The sequence below is a fragment of the Thermobia domestica genome, chromosome 11, assembly GCF_964235325.1.
Source record: "Thermobia domestica chromosome 11, izTheDome1.hap1.1, whole genome shotgun sequence".
NCBI classification, from domain to species: Eukaryota; Metazoa; Arthropoda; class Insecta; order Zygentoma; family Lepismatidae; genus Thermobia; species Thermobia domestica.
Window position 1 is genome coordinate 254,499,067 of NC_137464.1, and position 21,321 is coordinate 254,520,387.

General features: G+C 38.0%; 1 protein-coding gene across 2 annotated transcripts in view; it reads right to left on the reverse strand.

The window, feature by feature from the left end:
• Myo10A (unconventional myosin 10A) overlaps positions 1 to 21,321 on the reverse strand; it is a 744,055-nt gene that overhangs the window by 641,178 nt on the left and 81,556 nt on the right. Inside the window, exon 2 of one of the 2 annotated variants that reach the window (XM_081732074.1) lies at positions 15,661 to 15,708. The exons of the other annotated variant lie outside the window; for it this stretch is intronic. The gene's annotated coding sequence lies outside the window, so the exon portion shown is untranslated. The remainder of the gene's footprint in view (positions 1 to 15,660; positions 15,709 to 21,321) is intronic. 2 annotated transcript variants of the gene reach the window in all.

Below are 21,321 nucleotides of genomic sequence, written 5' to 3' on the forward strand. Positions count from 1 at the left end.
TTTCTTTGCTTGAAACTAATGTACGGCATGTATAATCGTGGGTTAAAGCATTCCCACTTCGCAAAATCTATGCAAGGCAATGAACAAGAGGATGCCGATTTAAATCCTACTGTAAATACTTAAAAAGATATTAGTACAAGGAGAAGTTGTTAAAGGGATGTCGAAAGGAAAGATAATGATACCCTCAGTTTCGTCTTGGATAATACGAACTGAAAATTGCACGAAGGTTTGACAATAAAGTTCCAGAACTCATGTTGGTACTCTTGACATTTTTTTTTTTTTTTAATCGTGTGACATTAATGGCAAGATATTTTGTTCTTTGCAGGACATCTGAAGGTTTGTTAAAGAGAGCATCTATGCCCTTCTGAACGTCTATCATCAAAGACACACTGTTTTCCCATTGTCTTAGATTATACATGGAAGGAAACGGAATATTAAGTTTTGTTGTAAGTTAGAGAAAGCGACGCACAAGGTGATCAGAATAATTTACAGCGAGAATGCCCTGTCTCGTGGTCGTGTGTTTGAATGGTATTTCGTGATAAGCGTAAAGACGTTTCTGATGAGCCCGGAAGTCTGTCAACCAGTTTTTCAGAGAGAATAATGTGGATAATGTTCGCGACTACTGCAGTCAGATGATGCTCCGTACGGTGGAGGATGCGGAGCAGCGAATTATAGAAGTAAGGCTGTAAACTTCCTAGAGTGACCACAAGGATTCGTGAAGCCTGGGGTCCGTACCAAACACAGAACTGTTCTACTTTGTGTGTGATACATAGGAAACTTTCGGTACCATTCGTGGAGTTGCCTTCCGAAATACTCAGTCAAGAAAACGTCAAACATCAGAAGTGCATCTACAACGTTGGCGAACTAAGAAGACATACAGCGAACAAAAAAAACAAAAAAAAAAAAAAAAACTTAAAGAACTAAAGAGGAACACTAACAACTATTCAAATTAAACAATAGCAAAAGTATAAAACAACAACAATAACGACAAAAATAAGAAAAACGAAACTTAGCGGAACTCAGGCAACATTGCACGCTCGGGAGATGTTCTCCATAAATCGCGAGAGACGAGACTAGCAAAATTTCATGGATAGAATTGATGACTGAAACATGCTCTCGCGTTCTATTGGTTTGTGAAATCGGTAAGGTTTAGGCGAGGCTTCACCACTCCTTGCGATCACTATAGATTTACCCACATACAGGCAGTAACGAATTCAGATTTCGTCCGTGGGAAGAAGGGGCTTTCAATATAGAGGTGAAAGTAGCACTGCAAAAACGGCAGTAGCCCACGTTCAACATGATCAGAGATATGCCTCTAAAAAGGGGGGGGGGGCAGGGAGAGATTCCTCCAGGACCATCCAGCGGTGCTGATTTCTGTACGTCTTTGAGAAGAGGATTTAGATGTGTTTCATTCTCAGATATCCAAACAAAATTTATCTAAATTCTGGGAGCCAAAGCAAATCTTGGGAGGCTTGGGTCCCCTAGCCCTTGGAGCAACCCCTGAAAACATCACTGCGTACAGGGTGGTCCGGAAGTGGGTGTACCCGTAGTTGGTGTTTTCTGACGGTTTACGTTTTACCCACATTTGTTTGGTCACATTGCTTGGCTTAATTGGAAGAAAATGGTATCAAAGACATTGCTGTGATACAGCAGGATGGAGCACCAGCGCATTTCACGATTCACGTGCTCAATTACCTGAATCAGACGTTCCCTGGTCGCTGAATTGGAAGAGGTTTTGCATCTTCACCAGTTCCCTTTGCCTGGTCCCCAAGAAATCCCGATTTGTCGACACCAGACAATGCTCTCTGAGGTTTCGTAAAGAAACAAGTAAGAAACACTCGATATCACACAACGCAGGAATTACGAGCAGCTGTGGAACACGCCTTCAGCCTCGTGACTCCGGAGTATCTCCGCAAAACATCTGCGAGAACTTGGCGCAGAATTTAGCTGTGTTACGACATGGATGGTAATCATACAGATGTTAATGAGACTTTTAAGACTTCAAGGTAATTGTGTACAGACATTTTACCATAACTAACACTACACTATTGAAACTAAAGGGGGGTACGCCCACTTCCGGACCACCCTGTAGAGAAGATAATTTAATGTATTCAATATCAAGTTTCCTCAGGAACCCATTTTACCAAGATTGGGTGAATCGCTAAGTTGTATTGAAACGAGCTTAGAAAGAAAAATAAACTTCTGCTACACATAGGATCGAAGCCAGACTTAGGTGGCTACTCGGTAATTTTACTTTCACCAGAGTTATAAATCATACTGTGAGCCAGTCAGGTTTTCGAGGTCTTACTGCTACACCCTTATTCTCATTCATGCGAATCACGAGAAATAAGCCTATTATGTAACATAGGTTTTTCTGTGATTAGCTAATTTTTCGGATTTTTCTTGTATTTTTGTGAATTTTCTTTTGTTATACATGCACACATTTTATAATAGCAGAGTTTTAATACTCTGCACAAAGGATCTTCCAAGCAGCTGTTTCTTGCTAAAAATCCCCTTGCCTGGCAACACGTCTTTCCTCCCCCCTCCCTTTTCCTGTAGACATCTTTTACTGATTCCGAAACAGCAGGTGGACTATTGTTCCGAAACGCATCGAATACACTGTGTTTTGCGCATCGAATACACTGCGTTTTTTTTTTATTGCTTTTGTGTTTGTAGCACATTGTGATTAGCCATATGGATGGCTAATGGATGAATATGGATGGCTAATGGATGAATTTGAATATAGATGGTCATATGCCAGAGTAGTCTATCTACCTTTTTCACCAATTTTGAGTTAATGAATGCTTGTTACATAAAAAAAATGCGCTTTTTCTTCTGCCAGAATGAGCCAGTGGCCCTTTTATTTTGAAATTAATGCTGCTATTGCCTGGCTCATTCTGGCATAAGAAAAGGCACTTTTTTTTTTAATGTAACAAGCATTCATTAACTGAAAATTGGTGAAAAAGGTAGATAGACTACTCTGGCATATGGCCATCCATATATGGTCAGCGTATGCCAAGCGTAAACATGAGCCATAAAAAACGCGATACGAACGCATTGAATAGCCGTTCACTAAGAACAACAGCATTATAAAGAAAAATAAAAGAAAAACAAAAAAACAAAACAAGCGAAGCATGTCGGTTGTACACTAACTTCTGAAGTAGCAGATTCAACAATAGGAAAGGGTGTAATCAGGTTGAAAAGAGCTTCATATTTCTAAACAAGATTTGCTGCAGGGCTGAGTCGTATTCACGAATCACATTATTCGGAGCAGGTATATCTTCCGAAAGCCAGACATCCAGCAAGAACGAGGATCAATAGCCCAGTGGCAAATCGCTTCCACAGATTGAAAAATTTAAAACTACAGTTTAGATCATTAAGAGTTTTGCCTTAGTTCTGTGGTGCATTGATATCTATCAATCATCAGAAAAAGGTGCTCAATGGAACTTCTGAGTGAGGGGAAGATGGTAATAAAGATTCTTCCGAATGACGAAATGATGCAGACGAACAAATGAATGAAGAAATGAAATTCAATGCAATGTAACATGAATTGTAGAAGAAGTTAAAAGATAAAACAAGGAATGGCGTGTAACACGCAAGCGAACTGCATTCAGATCTTCTTCCATCGGTAGGAAAAATCATTCTCTTTGGGTTCTGGGAGAAGTCGTAACTGATGTTCAGATACAACTACAAGAAAGATTGAATTCATCCGTGAGAATGTAGAACACAACTAACTTCCGTTGCTTTTTTTTTTTATATATGATTTTTCCTCCCTTGGAGACTTCACACTTGATGAAGATTTCCGCTGCTATCAAAGGTAAACGGTTATTTATTTACTAGCAGAACTCCTTAAAATTATACATGAATCAAGTTATTCCAAGGGTAGAGATGCAAGGATTAGGGAAAAAAAGGCTTTTTTGGGGAAAAATACAAAGCTTTTTTCCGCAACTTTTTTGCGTGGCTTTTTTTTTTTTTTTTTTTTTTTTTTTTAATTTCAAGTTTAGTGGATAGATCTCAGTACGTTCCACCTTGCCTTTCCCATTTAGTACGAAAAAAAATATATATTATTGCATTCTTAAGAGAAAATCTTGGAAAAAAAAATATCAAGAATCAAACAAAATCAGTCACTGGGTAGGACAGAAAAATCGGTGGACGCACTCCAGTTCCAATGAATTTTTTACAGAGCGTTAACGTTCAACAGCAGAAAATGTTTCACTAAAAAGTTAAATAGTGCGAAAAATATCAATTTTGAAAATTCAGTTAAAAAATTATGAATAAACTAAAATTTTATCATAGCTATATATATAACATTTATTGAATCCTGAGACGAATATTCAGATTGTGGGATTTTACGAAGTGTGGAATTCAGTTGTTGATGTGCACAGATTGTGGCATACAGTGAAAGATAGAAATAAAATCATTTGGCCTTCAATCGAGAATGTCATAGGGAGGTTATGAATAAAGGTTCGGTTAACGAACGTAAGAAGTAAGCGTTCATTGACATCACGTTATACGGAGAATGTAACATTGATGTTGGAAATAAATACCACGGTGTCAACATTGAATTCTGAGCTAGTACATACGTAGTCCTGTATCATAATGAATAAAATGAAATGGAATTTCTATAAAGTTTTACTCCCATGATTATGCTCTGTAAGCTAAAGAAAGATAGATTATTAATACAAACAGAAGATTATTTAAAAACTTGTAGAATGACAATGTGGGAGAAAGCGGGAAAACACATGAGAAAACCAACACACGATGTTGTCCACCATAACCTGGAATCGAATTAAGAATTCATCAAAGTAGAGATGAGTGCTCTGCGACCGAGCCTCTTCTCTATTTCATAATAGGGAACAAGGTGGCTCAGTGGTAGATGCTTACTTCTGGTGCGCAAAGGTGCCCACTTTGGATTAACCTCACTCAAACTCACGCTCACGATATCTTTTCGACCTCACGCTCACAACATCATTTCGACACCACGCTCACTCGACCTCACACTCGCGACATCCCTTCGACATCACGCTCACTCGACCTCACACTCACGACATCATTTCGACACCACGCTCACATGACCTCAGGCTCACAACATCCCTTCGACATCACGCTCACTCGATCGTACACTCACGGCATCCCTTCGACATCACGATCACTCGACCTAACACTCACGACATCCTTTCAACATCACGCTCACTCGGCCTCATACTCACGACATCATTTCGACATCACGTTCACTCCATCTCGCACTCACATCATTTCTACATCACGATCACTCGACCTCACACTCACGACATCCCTTCGACATCACAATTACTCGACCTAACACTCACGACATCCTTTCAACATCACGCTCACTCGGCCTCACACTCACGACATCATTTCGACATCACGTTCACTCCATCTCACACTCACATCATTTCGACATCACGATCACTCGACCTCACACTCACGACATCATTTCGACATCACGCTCACTCGACCTAACACTCACATCATTTCGACACCACGCTCCCTCGACCTCACACTCACGACATCCCTTTGACATCACGCTCACTCGACCTCACACTCACGGCATCATTTCGACACCACGCTCACATGACCTCAGGCTCACAACATCCCTTCGACATCACGCTCACTCGACCTTACACTCACGGCATCCCTTCGACATCACGATCACTCGACCTAACACTCACGACATCCTTTCAACATCACGCTCACTCGGCCTCATACTCACGACATCATTTCGACATCACGTTCACTCCATCTCGCACTCACATCATTTCTACATCACGATCACTCGACCTAACACTCACGACATCCTTTCAACATCACGCTCACTCGGCCTCACACTCACGACATCATTTCGACATCACGTTCACTCCATCTCACACTCACGTCATTTCAACATCACGATCACTCGACCTCACACTCACGACATCATTTCGACATCACGCTCACTCGACCTAACACTCACATCATTTCGACATCACGCTCACACCATGATTCAAAACTCGCGCTCCTTCAACCTCACGCTCACTTCGTGAGGGTGAGGTCGAGCGAGCGTGAGTTCCAAACTCATGGGTGCCAACCTCATGAGTTCGGGCACCTTTGCTGGTGCGTGGCGTTCTTTGTTTGATCCCCGGCCAAGTAAATTTCTGGTGGACAACATTGTGTTCATAGGTTTTCTCTGGGTACTGTCGTTTCCTTTCACATTTTCATTCCACCAATTCTTCCATCATCACTCATTCACTTGCCATAACCATTCGTCTCCCTTAGCCTAAAGGGCATAATAGTGGGAAACATTTAATTTCACTTCACTTTTACATAATACAGATGTACCTATACAAAATTTTATTGAGATTGTTTCAATATTTAAAAAATAAAATCAAAGACTAATTAGTTTTCATGCATCCTGTAGTTACATGAATGACAGTGATAATGAAAACCGCTATTATAAAGAAATAAAACTCTTAAATTTTACGTCGCACTATTATGCTGCGTAAGCTAAAGGAGACGGTGATGATAACAAATGAATGAAATGGTGGAATGAAGAAAGTGAGAGGAAACAGGAGAACCCCTAGAAAACCCCCACACACGGCGTTTGTCCACCACAAAGTTTACTTCCACGGCTCAAGCTGAGATCGAATGAAGGAAACTATGCAGTAGACGCAAACGTTCTACTACTGAGGCACCGCGATCCCGTTATAAAAAGATGAAGAAGGGCCATGAAGAGGGATGAATGTTAGTTTTTTCCGCATTTGCAGAAAAAGTAGTGTATTCTGAGTGTTCAGGTGTTCAGTGTTCAGGATCTTACACATTTTACTGGTTGATCATAAAGTACACATCCTTATCATACAAGGAGAAACACAAATCTCCCTTTTATCTCCATATGCAATTTTCAACCCCTCCCCAGTAACTATGATTAAGCTAAAGTGAAAGGATGATATGAAACATTATCCTCTGTCAGCTTAAATGTAGCCATTGTTAGGGATACTTCCCTTCCTGCGTACAACAGAAGTCGCTGTCATAAATGATCATCGGTATTCTGCCATTATTACCAGATCACTTTCTGCATCTGAGAAGTTTCCATGCTCCACAGTTTTCCGCTAACCTCTTCGTCTTGACGTACGATTTTTCTGTTGTGATACCGTCCAGAAATTGTAGTCTTCTTCACTCTCTCCCTCTCTTTCCTGCCACCATACCCTTTAGCATGTCCCTCATGATAAATCTACAGGTCCTTCTCAGCCAATGTCCCAACCAGTTTCTCTTCCTCTTCTTAATAATATCTAAAATTGTTCTTTTCTCCACCACCACTTCTAAGACTCTCTCATTCGTTTTCCGCTGCACCCAGCTAATTCTCTCCATTTTTCTCCACACCCACATTTCTAAAGCTTCGAGTTGATTTTCATCATGTTTGTGAAATGTTCATGTTTCTGATCCATACTCCACACGAAGCATTTTATGAGTCTTTTTCTCAGCTCTTCAAGGTCCCACAACATAATATTTTTTTTTTTCCTCCTACAGGTTTCTTTCGCCATTCTATCTTTATTTTAATTTAGATACACTTTGTGATGCTCAGTTTATATATGTTGTCATCTGGTAATACACGGTCACCGAACAAGGTTTCGATCATCCATAAAAATAGTCTGATTTCCGAAACACTGTTTTACTGATGCACATCATTCGGCCTTCCACATGAAGGAGTAAAAAAAAATCGAGAGAAAGAGATGCTCCACCATGTTAACTGCATTCAAGGTCAAATCACGTATCATTCAAACTGACCATCCGAAGTGTTAACTACAAAAGCACCATTACATAACTTTTCTTCCTTTCAACCAAACGAATAGGAAAATAAAAAAAAGACATCATTTTCCTCTAATGACGCTTTGTAACCAATCATTTGCCAAAGGCAGATTAGTTCGTAGATCCTCTCGCCTTGATCCACTTTTGATCTTAAAGGTTGGTGATCAATTAGACGCTTGTGACGTCATGGATTTCTTTTGTTTGTTAAATAATATTCAAGGAAACATTGCTTTCTTTCATTTTTCTAAGGTGAAAACTTAAACAGTTTCAACTTGCATTTTTTTTTAACGAGTTTATAACGAAAGAAACAAGGGAGAAGCAATATATACACAAGGATTCGTTCTAGTATCGCGGTATTCTTGTATGAAAAATAACACAATAGTCGGGATAAGTGATGCGTATAAAATGAGTAATCGTTGCCATAGATTTTCCAAAACTATTATTTAAATTTTATACAAGATATTTCAGTACTATGGGGGTAAACTTTCAGAGGTGATAGTCCAAGTGAAAAAAAGACAAAGAGAAACGTCTGTATCAACCTATGTGTGACAATGAGTAGTTCAGGAGAAAATAATGGAATCTTAAGGGGTTGACACAAAAAGGACAGAGGGTCGCCATGGCTCAGTGGTAGAGCGATCACCTCCGTGCATGGAGTCTCTGGTTCGATTCCAGCTTGCGCTAAATTCGCTTCGTGGTGGACAAGTGCATTAGTTTTCTCGGGATTCTCCCACTTTCTTCATTCCATCAGCTTCATTCATTGTCATCACAGTATTCCTTAGCCTCACATGTATTGGATCAAGCAAGAAGTTGAGTCAGGCACGTATCCAGGGGAGGTCTAGGGGGCCGGCCCCCCTAAATTTTTGCTGCCCCCCCTAAAATGTTCACGGTAGACTTGCAAATGAATTATAATATGGTGATGAAGTATAATATGGTTGGATGCTTCCCCCCCTAACTTCAGCCGGGCTCCCCTACGTTTGAGCTGGCTATCGGCCTGAGTTGAAAAAAAATGAAATCTTTAGTTTTACGTCCCACGATTATGCCGGTTAGGGTAAAGGAGACGGTGATGATGAGAAATAAATGAAATGGTGAAATGAAGAAAGTGGAACGAAACGGGAGAACCCCGAGAAAACCCACGAGCACGGTGTTTGTTCACACAAAGTCCACACGGCGCGAGCTGGGATCGAACCAGGGACCCCAAGCACCGGAGGTGAACGCTCTACCACTGAGCCACAGCGCCCCCTCGGCCTGAGTTGAGTTGGATTTATTTAGCGTCTCTTTCAACAGCAAGACTGTATGAGGCGTCGACCTACAACTTAACGAGTTCCGAACCACATAAGCTCCCGATAAGAATGAACTGGGTCTCCCAAACTAAAGGCGTGTACGCTTAACCCAGCGTTTCCCAACCTTTTTCAACTTGCGGCACACTACGGGTGTAACTTGAATTCTCGCGGCACACTCATTAAGATATTATTATTATTATTATTATTATTATTATTATTATTATTATTATTATTATTATTTGTAAACATAAAACACATTGGTAATTTTTTCTGTGATTACTGATATATTTTTCACAGACAAGAAGGTTCGATCACTGGTTTCAATCCGTGGTAAATCATTATGCTTATTTTTCATTCTAATTTAAAAATAGAAAACAATTACAATGAAATATAAGACTCAGGTTTATAAAAATACACTTTCTCTTTCGAAAATTGTATCCAACCTTTCACTAAGAAGGAAGATTACTAAATAACGAACGAACAAACAAATCTCTTGTACTTTTAAAACACAAATGAGGGTAATTTGTATGCAGGTTTGCTTACTCGAAATGATTGAATAATATTTTAAAATTTCAAGTTACGAAATAGTCTGCAACAATAAAGAAGCAACAATGGTGATACCAATTATAACAAATATTTTTTTAACATTAAAAATGTACAGAATAGTAACACAGTATGGAACTTAAAATTGTAGAATCATAGTAGGCACTCAAAGTAATGTGAAACACAAATATACATTTTTCCTCACAAATATAATGTGAGACACAATGTATTGCAATTTGATTGCAATAGAATTAATAATTATGTTTCGATTTCCTCGCGGCACACCAGCGGCCCATTCGCGGCACACCAGTGTGCCGCGGCACACCGGTTGGGAAACGCTGGCTTAACCGTTTGGTCACAATGGAGGTCAAGAAGAAGCTGCATGGATTTGAATTTCATATAAAAATAGAAACTGTCTGAAGATTTAGAACAGAGATATTTAGAGCATTCAATCCGATATTCCAAATCTGATCAATGCGTTTGCTTTTACTTAAAACATTTTGTCTTCACATCGGCCACTTGTATACGGTACATAGCGCTCTTTGTTTATAGAGCACGTATGGGTGTCTGCGAGAGTGACGGTGACACGCCCCAACAACAGACCTCAGTGAGTGAAGTCAAATGTAAGCACGAATTATATATTATTACAACGACCAACACCAGCCTCCACTTTCAATGCTTCTCTTTTCAATACTCAAAAATCAGCTGGGAAGGGAAAATCTGGGTCACAATAAGAACTTATCAGTCAGGCGTGAAATTTCACGGCCCTCCTGCAACGCATGTGTCTGACATAACGGCAATTTGTCATATTTATTCCAATGAGTTTTTCTTTCTTAATTTCTCATAACAGTATGGAAGTTAGCTTATGTATTTAAAAAAAAGGACACACCTAAGTTATATTTTTCCTTCTTGTTGTTTGCAAATGTATTTGGCTAAAATCTACAAAAGGCGCTATTGTTTGATTATTTATGGTGTTGACAGGACTTAACACAGGAGGAGAGGAAAAAGACTATAGACATGGGCTGGGTTCAATGTTCCGTGACTTGTTGTGATGGTGACGTTAAGTCTCTCCCGCAGTGACGAAATACTTCCGGTTTTTCAGGCTTCGTTGCCGCCTTCGGTAAACGTTTTTGCGCCACTTGGCCGTGTGTTGTGGTGTGGGCACGTCCAACTCCAGTCCAAAGCGTGTTGATCGTATAATTTTATTTTATTTGCCAAACGTCACACATAATAATAATAATAATAATAATAATAATAATAAAATTTGCTGGCAATTACCATTTACCCTTTCAGGTCTGTGGAATCTCCAACAATTAAAAGCTTACAACAATGGAAAGAATAAACTTTCAAAAAAAAAATGTCAACTTGTGATTCATACATTACATCACGCTATAATAAATGCCAGAATTTCAGTGTCCGAGAACAAACGATAACGGGAGAGGCATAGGATTTCTCTACAACAATTAAAAGCTTGCAACAATGGAAAGAACAACATGTCGAAAAATTGTCACCTTGGAACGTATAGATTACATCATGCTGTGCTAAATACTAGAATTCCAGAGTCCTAGAACAAATGGTATGGGGAGAGGCATTGAATTCCTCTGCAACAATTAGTTGAACTCAACAATGAACGAGTCAACAATTCGAAAATCTGCTCGGAACAATTGCTGCGTATAGTCATTATCTTCAAACAGACTGACAGTGAAGAACATAGTTCAGTATTTGTGAAAGTTATTAGTCATTTTTTGTGAATATTAATTTACATTGAAAAGATAGGGCGATAGCAACGTCATCTCTTATCACCACAGAAACAAACGTTTTGTGGCTTTACATTATCCTTAAATGAGTGGTTCTTAAGCTTCGTGATTCCGAGAACCCCTTTGATACGGTGTGCATTTCTCCAGACTCCAACCAGGGCACACCCGCGAGGAGGCAAGTCTACGGGGTCCAGACTTTCGAAACTTCCTAACTCAACATACATTTCTACACTTTCTCAATACAACTATATTTGTTTAACAGGAAAATAACTGATGTAGCATAAAAAAATAATCTTACATTTTATCCGTACTATTTCTCTTTAAAAAAATGTAATTCAATCATTTATTTATTTTTTTTCAGAAAATATAAGAGAAAATATTTTACAATTACTTATTCTTTTCGGGAACAGTTAATACCCTTCGATACTACATAGACGTAGTGGCTTGTAGTATTGAACACCCCCCCCCTTAAAGCTTGGACCCCTCCCAACAAAAATTTCTCGGTGTCCGCCTGATCCTGGGGCTCGGGACCCTCCCTCAAAATCCCGACTTTTCTGTAAATTTAATCTAATCTTAGGGGATAATTTTACAAATTTTACTATAATTCATTCTCACATTGAATTTGGACAGCCTGGCCCCCTAAATATATTAATTACCAACTACGTAGACCTACGCAAGAATTTAACGTCGTCATCTAATCCGAATTCAGCTGCGACGGCGAACTGAAGGGCATGACGATAGAATTGCTAGTGATAACTAGAGCCCGGATTTCCATGCACAAGTAACTCCTGAGATATGCATGCAAATATGCACGAAAAATATATTTTTTAAAAAATATGCTCTAAAATATTCATTAAAAATTTAATGCACTGCAATATACCCGAAGAAAATAAAATTTCAATTTCTTACAAAAATTTCTTTCCTTAGGATTGTGAGCAACAAACAACGATTAAAGAACAAATAATTTACACGTGCATATACAAAGTGATTCAGTTCACCTTAAATATAACCCAGTTTCTTGTGATGTACTCTGAAATACGTTAGTATGCAGAAATAAAATTCGGAAATATACCGCATCCTGCAAAGTTTACGAAATATGCTTGTACATCGAAATTCACTCAAATTATGCATTTATATGCGTTATCATATGCGTCTCAAACGAATCTTTAAAAGTTCCTCGGAAAGGGAGAAAAAAAAACCTTTCCATACGTTTCTGCATGTTACTATAAATATGCATTTTGCATATAAATCCGGGCTGTAATGATAACTATAGGCACAAAATAGCTACACTGGACGACGGTAAAAATGTAAGGGAAAACAATATGTACACTCATGTTCAAAATTATTGTAGCATATATATAGCTGTCTTCTTGTAAGAATATAATTTGATAATGATCTTGTAGAGTATTTTTAATACTGATGCTATGTGTATAATTGGGAAATGTATATTTGTGGTAAATTTCATAGGAAAAGAATTATAAATACGAAAATTATAATGAGTAAAACAAAATGTTGCTAAATGGACAAGAAAACTTCATTTTCCTGTTATTGTTCTTATTTACTGCTCTTTTGACATGAAATTTGCCACATACATGTCTTTGCCGATTATACACATACTAACATTATAAGAAATACCAGGCGAGTTCGTTATCAAATTATACTCCTAGAACAACATATTTATAGACATACGACAATAATTTTGGACATGAGTGTACATACCCGATAGCTGGGTGAATATAAAATTAGTAGAAGTCAAAAATGAGTAGGTTATTTATTTATTTATTTATTTATTTATTTTTACCTTCAAATAAGGTTTGTAGATTAAAATTACATAAAAGCACAAAAACCAGAGGAATTTGAAAATGCAAACATTTTATCAACAAACATATTTTTTTCTTTAGGGGGGGGGGCAATCATCCATGGTAATGATGCTTTAGTTAGTTTATTTGGAGAGAATTAAAATATGACTGACGGGGCATCTCCCAACCAGGGGCGTCATTTGGGAAGAGCAGGTGCAATTGACTCCACCAATGAGTTCTGAGAAACATACGCATTTTAAGAAACTGAATACTAATATACTAATGAAATAGTGAAACCTCGGTGGACAATCTCACCCCCACCCCCGTGGCAAAATCTGAAATATGCTAGTGCCCCCCCAATAATTCGTACCCTGGATCTATCTTTCATCTTTGGATCCCCCCCCAATAATATCATAGAATGTTTAATTATCCTCTTCACATACCAACTAAACTGGTCCATAACCATTACTCCTGAGATGATACCTTCACACTGTGTTCCTCCGATGAACAACAACGTTAGAAGCCAATTCACAGTTAACCACTCGAAATGTGAATACAGGTATTATATCATTAAAACTATGCCTAGCTCAAGCCCTGACCAGAAATTCGCACATTCCATTCTTATAAAACAAAACAAATACTTAAACTGTATTATTAATACTTTAAGTCCAAGGGTAAAAATATTTATATTAACCTAAGTGTAGCAAAGGAACGTTACACCATAAATTCAACGATATTGCCTTGTTTTTGTAGGTTTTTTTTTTTTTTTTTTTTTTTTTGTTATCTAGTTAACACCATTAAATCTGTTAGATATAAAATATGAAGTGATTCCTTAAAAGGAGAACAATAATATAAATATTTTTGCTTTTTTTTCTTTACGTGGAAATTCTTCACCTGTCCACTTGTTAGGTCATAACTGGAACCACCAACAATGCCATCTTTTGTTCGTTTGTGGTACTTGTTCTCAGACACGTGGAACACTTTTTTCCTATTATTTTTCTCTCCCTCTTTAGTTTCATACCTTATTTGAAGACCACATTTTTGTCTTGTCATTGTTGACAAAACATTTTATAAAATAGGTTTTAAGCAAAGATGGTTGAAGAGCGTCAAATGGACTCTACTACAGGGTGAATCGAAAGTCCTACGAGCAAAGCACGGACCCCCATAGCTTTCATTGGCCCCCACTGTTGTCAACTCCCTTTTCATGAAAAAGGAATTCAAAAGTCGCTAAATTCCTGTATTTTCAACTGACTAAACTTTATTCTTGTCATCGAAGGACGTTTAGGAAGTCGCAAAATCCACACTTCCTTTTAAATCTAATCTTACAGAATTTTGTGAAGAATTATAATCATTTCGTCTCTGTCGGGAATTTCAACTTCAAAAAATTATATCAGAATGAAGAAAGCATTTTTTTTTTACTCGGACTCTCAAAAGGTCCAGAGGGGTCTAGGGGGCCGGCCCTCCTAAATTTTTGCTGAACCGCCTAAAATTTTCACGGTAGGCTTGCAAATGAACTATAATATGCTGATGAACTATAATATGGTTGGATTGGGCCCTCCCTAACTTCAGCCGAGCTCCCGCTACATTTTTGGTCTGGCTACGGGCTGGGTCCAGACCTTCGACAATTGTTGGGGTTGCCCCTCTTATGGGTGGCCCTGGATACCAGGATCGCAGCCAGTCCAATATGTTAAGGGAGAAGAGCAGAAAATAATGCTGAAATAAAAATAATGCAGAAAATATATCCTACTGCAATTTTTATATATAACCACTACATAGAACAACGTTTGTCATTTTGCAATCGCTTTATTTTACAGATAATGCTCTGCAAATATTTGCCCTCACGAGCTATATACTCCTGCAACCGTGCTCAGAAGTTCTGCAGTGTGTGCATGGAGATGCCCTCTCGTGTTGTTGCGATCTCAGTAAAAAATAGCATCATTCAGTTCTTTGACTGTCTACGATTTATCTTCAAGATTTCAGCTTTTAGGTATCCTCCATCCCCAAAAAGAAAGATGTGGTAAGGAAGGAACTCGTGGTACCAGTGAGGAAGATAAGGCACCCCAGAAACACTGCACGCACAAATGCAATAGAATTTGTGTTTGTGCTGTGGCTCCATCTTGTGATTTCTTTTTCAGAGTTAAATATGCTTGTTTTAATGTACTTTACACTACCTCGGAGTAGTTTGATCAGTGTTTACTCTGTTAATGATAAGAGTATGATACGAGGCAGTTTTTTGGCCATTATTCCTCAAGGACATCGTCTTGTATCGAAACCATGTAAACTATGAGAATTATCAACGTCTAGAGTAGCCTATGAGACGAGACGAGACGAGACGAGAAAGAAGGTCGCTCAGTTTAAGTACTTCAGAACTCAAACTACAATAATAAATAAATCTATGTTTAAATAACCCTTCCAAACATTTTTTTTTCTGACAAATAAGTCTGAGATATTTCCAGAGATATAAGCCACAGTACTTACACAGATAACAGCTGCACTGCACTAAGACCTTTTCATTTCGAAATTTACCTGGAAAATAAATAATAACATTAGAAATAAACCTCGATAATTTTAAGCAGTAAAAATATTCCATATTTCTTTAATATTAAAATTTGAATAATATTAACTATTAAAAGTTCTGTATTCCGGTTAGTTCATTGGAAATGACACTTGTAACGTTCAAGATATGTGCAATTTATCTCTATCACATTATCTTAATATGTTTCACAAATATCCATCATTTTGTAAATTACGTTCTCTTTCTAGCAAGAAAGAACAAATAGTTATAATTTTCAAGAAAAGTCAATACAACTCTGTTAATTATAATAATAAATTAATTAGTCATTTTACAGAATGATGGAAGAAACAAATTTTAAAAATTGATCTATAAAACTACCATTTTGAATAGGATCCACAAAGACGTTGTAGTTGTAGCAAAATGTTTATTTTTTATCGGGCTGCGGTGACTCAGTGGTACAATGTTCACGATTCCAGCTCTCACCAAGTGGGTTTCGTGGTATGCGTGGGTTCTGTCGTTTCCTCCCACCTTCTTGATTCCACTACCATAACACTACCTTGATTTCATCAGAGGAGACTCAGTGGTAGAACGTTTATCTCTGGTTCATGGGGTTCCTGGTTTAATCTACGGCCTAGTAACTTTGTGCTGGACAACAGCGGGCCCGTGGGTTTTCTCGGGTTCCTTCTGTTTCCTCCCACAATCTCATTTCACTAATCCTTCCATCAGGCCAGTAGCCAGCCTAAAAATGTAGAGGGGGCCCGGTAGAAGTTAGCGGGGCCCGAGCCAACCATATTATAGTTCATTTGCAAGCCTACCGTGAAAATTTTAGAGCGGGCGAGTGAAAATTTAGGGGCATAACGTGGGACGTTAAACTCATTATTATTTCATTTCATTTGTAGAATCCATTATTACAATGCTGAAACAACTACAATGTTACAGTTGCAATGGTTATTTTTCAATATTTAGAAGATTTGTCGTTTCTTTTCAAATAACCAGTTTTTTGTTACTTTCGATATAAAGATATTAATGACAGGAAAGCTTTTCTTTTTTAAAAAAATTATATTTCCCAAAGTGTGGCATTTACTTTCTTCTGATACAACTGAAGTTTGCAGACACACAGACCGTTGGAACAAAATTAACGTTAACGACGTGATGCTATTTACAAAATAAATAAAATTTACATATTCTGATGAACGAAAGAAAACGGGGGAAGGAAAGAAAAAGAAAAGGAAAGGATAAATGACTGTCTCAACTTTTTAATTATGATTGGTCTCATTGTGTTTTTCTTTCATTTCTTTTATTTTTAACACATTTTTTTTTCTAAACACACGACGACTTAATTTTCCCTTAACTGGCTGTTGAAGGTGAACGTTCTTTCTTTCGTGGCCGTTGTTGGAACAATGCCTGAACAAGCACCTACGCCAAACATACAACTTGTCAGGGCGTAAAGTTAGCATTCAGATTATTCAAAAAGAAAAAAAAATCAAAAGAAAGGATAATATAATCATGATGTGGGAGTTTTTCCATGCTATTTTCCCAGAAGGCAACAAAAAAAGAAATTCTCAGAAGCTCCAGAAAATTGCAAGTTTTCTTCAGTATGTTTCTTATCTAATTAACTGAAACATTTTTATTTAGTAAAAACTATTGATAATACCTTTTCATTATTCTGAAATGAAGATTTTTGTGTATAAATTCTGTCTAGCTGGCTAATTACATTGGTGAAAAAGTTTTTTTTCTTTTCTTTTTTTTTTTTAAATCCAATGTTATACTTTGAGCAGGCGCGCATCCCAGAATTTTCATTGGGAAGCGTGCAAGCACTGAAGTGGGTCCAACACTATATGCCACTACGTCTATGTAATATTGAATGGGTATTATTATTCTGCGCCCGAAACGACGATAAGTAATTGTAAAATACTTCCATCTATATTTTCAGAAAATATTATAGAATTAGATTGTCTTTCTAAGAGAAGCAGTACAGATGAAGTGCAAGATCAAATTTTCATGCTACATCTATCATTTCCGTGTTAAACAAGAATAGTTTTAATGAGAATGGGTACAAATGTATGTTGAATTAGGAAATTTTTGGAGGGATTTCGGACCCGGTGGTTATTCCTGTGCATGCACCCCTAACTCGGGTAAGAGAGACGGTGATGATGATACTGAACAAAATGGTGGAGTGAAGAAAGTGGGAGGAAACAAGAAAACCTCACCCACACAGTAACTGTCCGTCACAAAGTCCATTTGGCGGAACCTGGGTTCGAACCACGAACCTTGCGTGCCAGGATGTGAGCATCCTACCACTAAACCACCTTAGAGCCAAAATTTATTAGATCTTAAGATGAGCTGCAGTATGTAATATAAAAGCCTACACAGAAATATACTTTAACATAGTACAAAACAAGATCCCTAGCTAAAACACTAATAAGACAAAGGGGGATTGAAAATGAGAGATTTGTTGGGGGAGAGTAACTTAACCTTAGATATTCAGGGCCTTATCCAGAGTCATTCTGACGCATGATTAGCGCCATACTACAGAGCTTGATTATATATATTTCCTACAGTAGTCAGGTCTTAAGTATGACGCTAATCATACGTCACAACGACTCTGCATAAATAAGGTCCTCATAGTTTCCTAGTGCATGAATGTCAATATTATGAAATAGGATTTTCCTTAATAAGCTGCACAGAAACATTTGAAACGTATTTAATAATTACAACAGTTTAATGTAATTTTAACAACTTTCAAAAACTGAAAATTGATAATGAAACGAATACATAATTCTATGAAGTGAATACACATTTAGTTATCTATACATACTTCTGGGCAAGGGTGCTGATCCTGGGGAGCCGGGGGGCCCAGGCCCCCCAAAAGCTCATTTGAGCTCCCTATTGTATTTATGAATATACAGTATTTGGCATAATTTGAATGCAATTTCTCTTAAAATCCTCATATATATACCTTCCGCATCTCAATGCTCCCTCCCCAAATTTACAGAGAAATCGGCGCCCTTGTTTCTGGGCACTACCGCCATCTATGGCGTTAAGCTCATTACGTGTGAAGGATGACGTTCCTCAGGGAGCAAACTATCCGAGAAAGGAAGCGGTTTGGGGCCTGTATGCTAGATATCATCACGGCATTTACCTTGTGTGAATGAGGAAAACCTAGAAAATGCCTCACTCAGAATGGCTGGTCTGAAAAAGCTTTGACATCTTCACCGAAAGTCAAACCCAGGACCGCTCGAACGAAAGGCATGAAGTGTATACAAAGTAGGGATGGCCATTTCCGGAAAAAGAGTTTTCCGGTTTCCGGAAATCACATTTTCCGTTTTCCGTTTTTCCGGAAAATTTTCCGTCTTCCGATTTTCCGGAAAATTTTCCGTTTTCCGATTTTCCGGAAAATTTTCCGTTTCCGTTTTTCCGGAAAATTTTCCGTTTCCGTTTTTTCCGGAAAATTTTCCGTTTTCCGATTTTCCGGAAAATTTTCCGTTTCCGTTTTTCCGGAAAATTTTCCGTTTTCCGATTTTCCGGAAAATTTTCCGTTTCCGTTTTTCCGGAAAATTTTCCGTCTTCCGTTTTCCGGAAAATTTTCCGTTTCCGATTTTCCGGAAAATTTCTCGTCTTCCGATTTTCCGGAAAATTTTCCGTCTTCCGTTTTCCGGAAAATTTTCCGTTTCCGATTTTCCGGAAAATTTTTCGTCTTCCGATTTTCCGGAAAAGTTTCCGTCCCGATTTTCCGGAAAATTTTCCGTTTCCGATTTTCCGGAAAATTTTCCGTTTCCGTTTTTCCGGAAAATTTTCCGCCTTCCGATTTTCCGGAAAATTTTCCGTTTCCGATTTTCCGGAAAATTTTCCGCCTTCCGATTTTCCGGAAAATTTTCCGTTTCCGATTTTCCGGAAAATTTTCCGTTTTCCGATTTTCCGGAAAATTTTCCGTTTTCCGTTTTCCATTTTCCGGTTTCCGGAAAAAATATTTTCCGTTTTCCGTTTTTCCGGAAAATGTGGCCATCCCTAATACAAAGCATTCCTGCCTGCAGAAGACACATTATCTAAAATTTTAAGGAGAAAAAAAAAAAAAAAAGAAGTACCGTAGTAGTCAGACTAGCTCAACAAATGAAATGCATCTTCCGTCAAACCACTTGAATTTCTGGAAACAAAAAAAATGACTAAATTCATCATTCAGCGATGCAAGAAATTGTTATAAAATCAATGAGCGAAGACATACACAATAACAGAGCGGTGAAATAAAAGAAAAGAAAACTACTAAAAACAATGTGCCAGAAATACTAAAATTTTAAGTTAGGTTTTCTACTCCGCTCCACAAGCAAATCAGAACGTTTTTGGACACAATGAAATAATTAAGCTATAAGAATTCTCTGACTGCTTATTTTGTGAACATTCATATCCCTCAAACAAACACAACGTTTCGGATAGGCTAAAAGTGGTCACAAGGGTCCAGATTGGCTAGTGTCTAACTACGGGCTAAGGTACAGGATTAGCTGACGACTTCCTGATTTAAAACGGGAATGAAAAAAGGAGGAAAAACAAATTCACTCAAATTTAGGCATAAAGCCTGAGTGGAGATGAAATATATTCTTTGGATGCTTAACTGATTGCATAAAATAGCCTCTTGCAATCTACTACTGTTTTTACTCTAACCCACAGACCACAATGTTGTCTACTACAAACTTACTTGGGAGGGGGTCGAACTAGGGACCCTATACACCAAAGGTAAGCGCTCTACCACTGAGCCACCGTGCCCCCATGGTTGATGACTACACAAGGTTTGGATATCATCTCCATTAACAAAGTTGATTTCTAGCTTTAGAGTCTCTACATCGCGGCCAAAATTGGTGGTGATGCATCAAATAGTTTTGAGATTTTTTTCCTTCCACATGGACGAATGAACAGGTAAACATACAGAGTGGGGGAAAAGTAGGTATACTGACTAGCATCGATCAAGTAAGACATTTTAATTTATTAATATAATGAATTTATTTGTTTTGGTTTGTTCTGAGCTTAAGGTATAAGTGAAAATAAATTAAGAATAGATAAGGAAGAAATTAAGTCAATACCTGTATTGATAATAATAAGTAAATGATATAAAATGTCATGACCGATCAGTACGGGACTGTATACCTACTTTTGGGCCACTCTGTATAAAGAAGTTTTGGTACCCGAACTCCTTAATAACAGTATATTTTCCACTGACGTATAATTCTGTTCCTATATTACCATCCATTAGAGTAATATCGTATTGTGAATGTATAACACTCTTTTCGGAATCATTCTGTATAAATAAGTTATGATACATAAAATGAAATATTCGCATGAGGCGGAGCTTTGCAACCACATTTATCTTATTACGTGTGGTGACAGGCCCTAAAATCAAACGTCAAGATCTTTTTTTGATATCTTAGGTTAGTAGGAGCTAGTAATTAACAGGCCACGTGAGTCACGGTGGGCTACTTCCTACGTCACGCTGATTTCACTTTATCTCTCGCCTATACTGTATACTTCTTTTACGTACAAAACCTTTGACTCCACACAATTTTCTCTAAAAGCTCAAGCACTCACAAAGGTAAACGTGTCATTAATTTTTAGCACCTCTTTAAAAGGTTCTCATT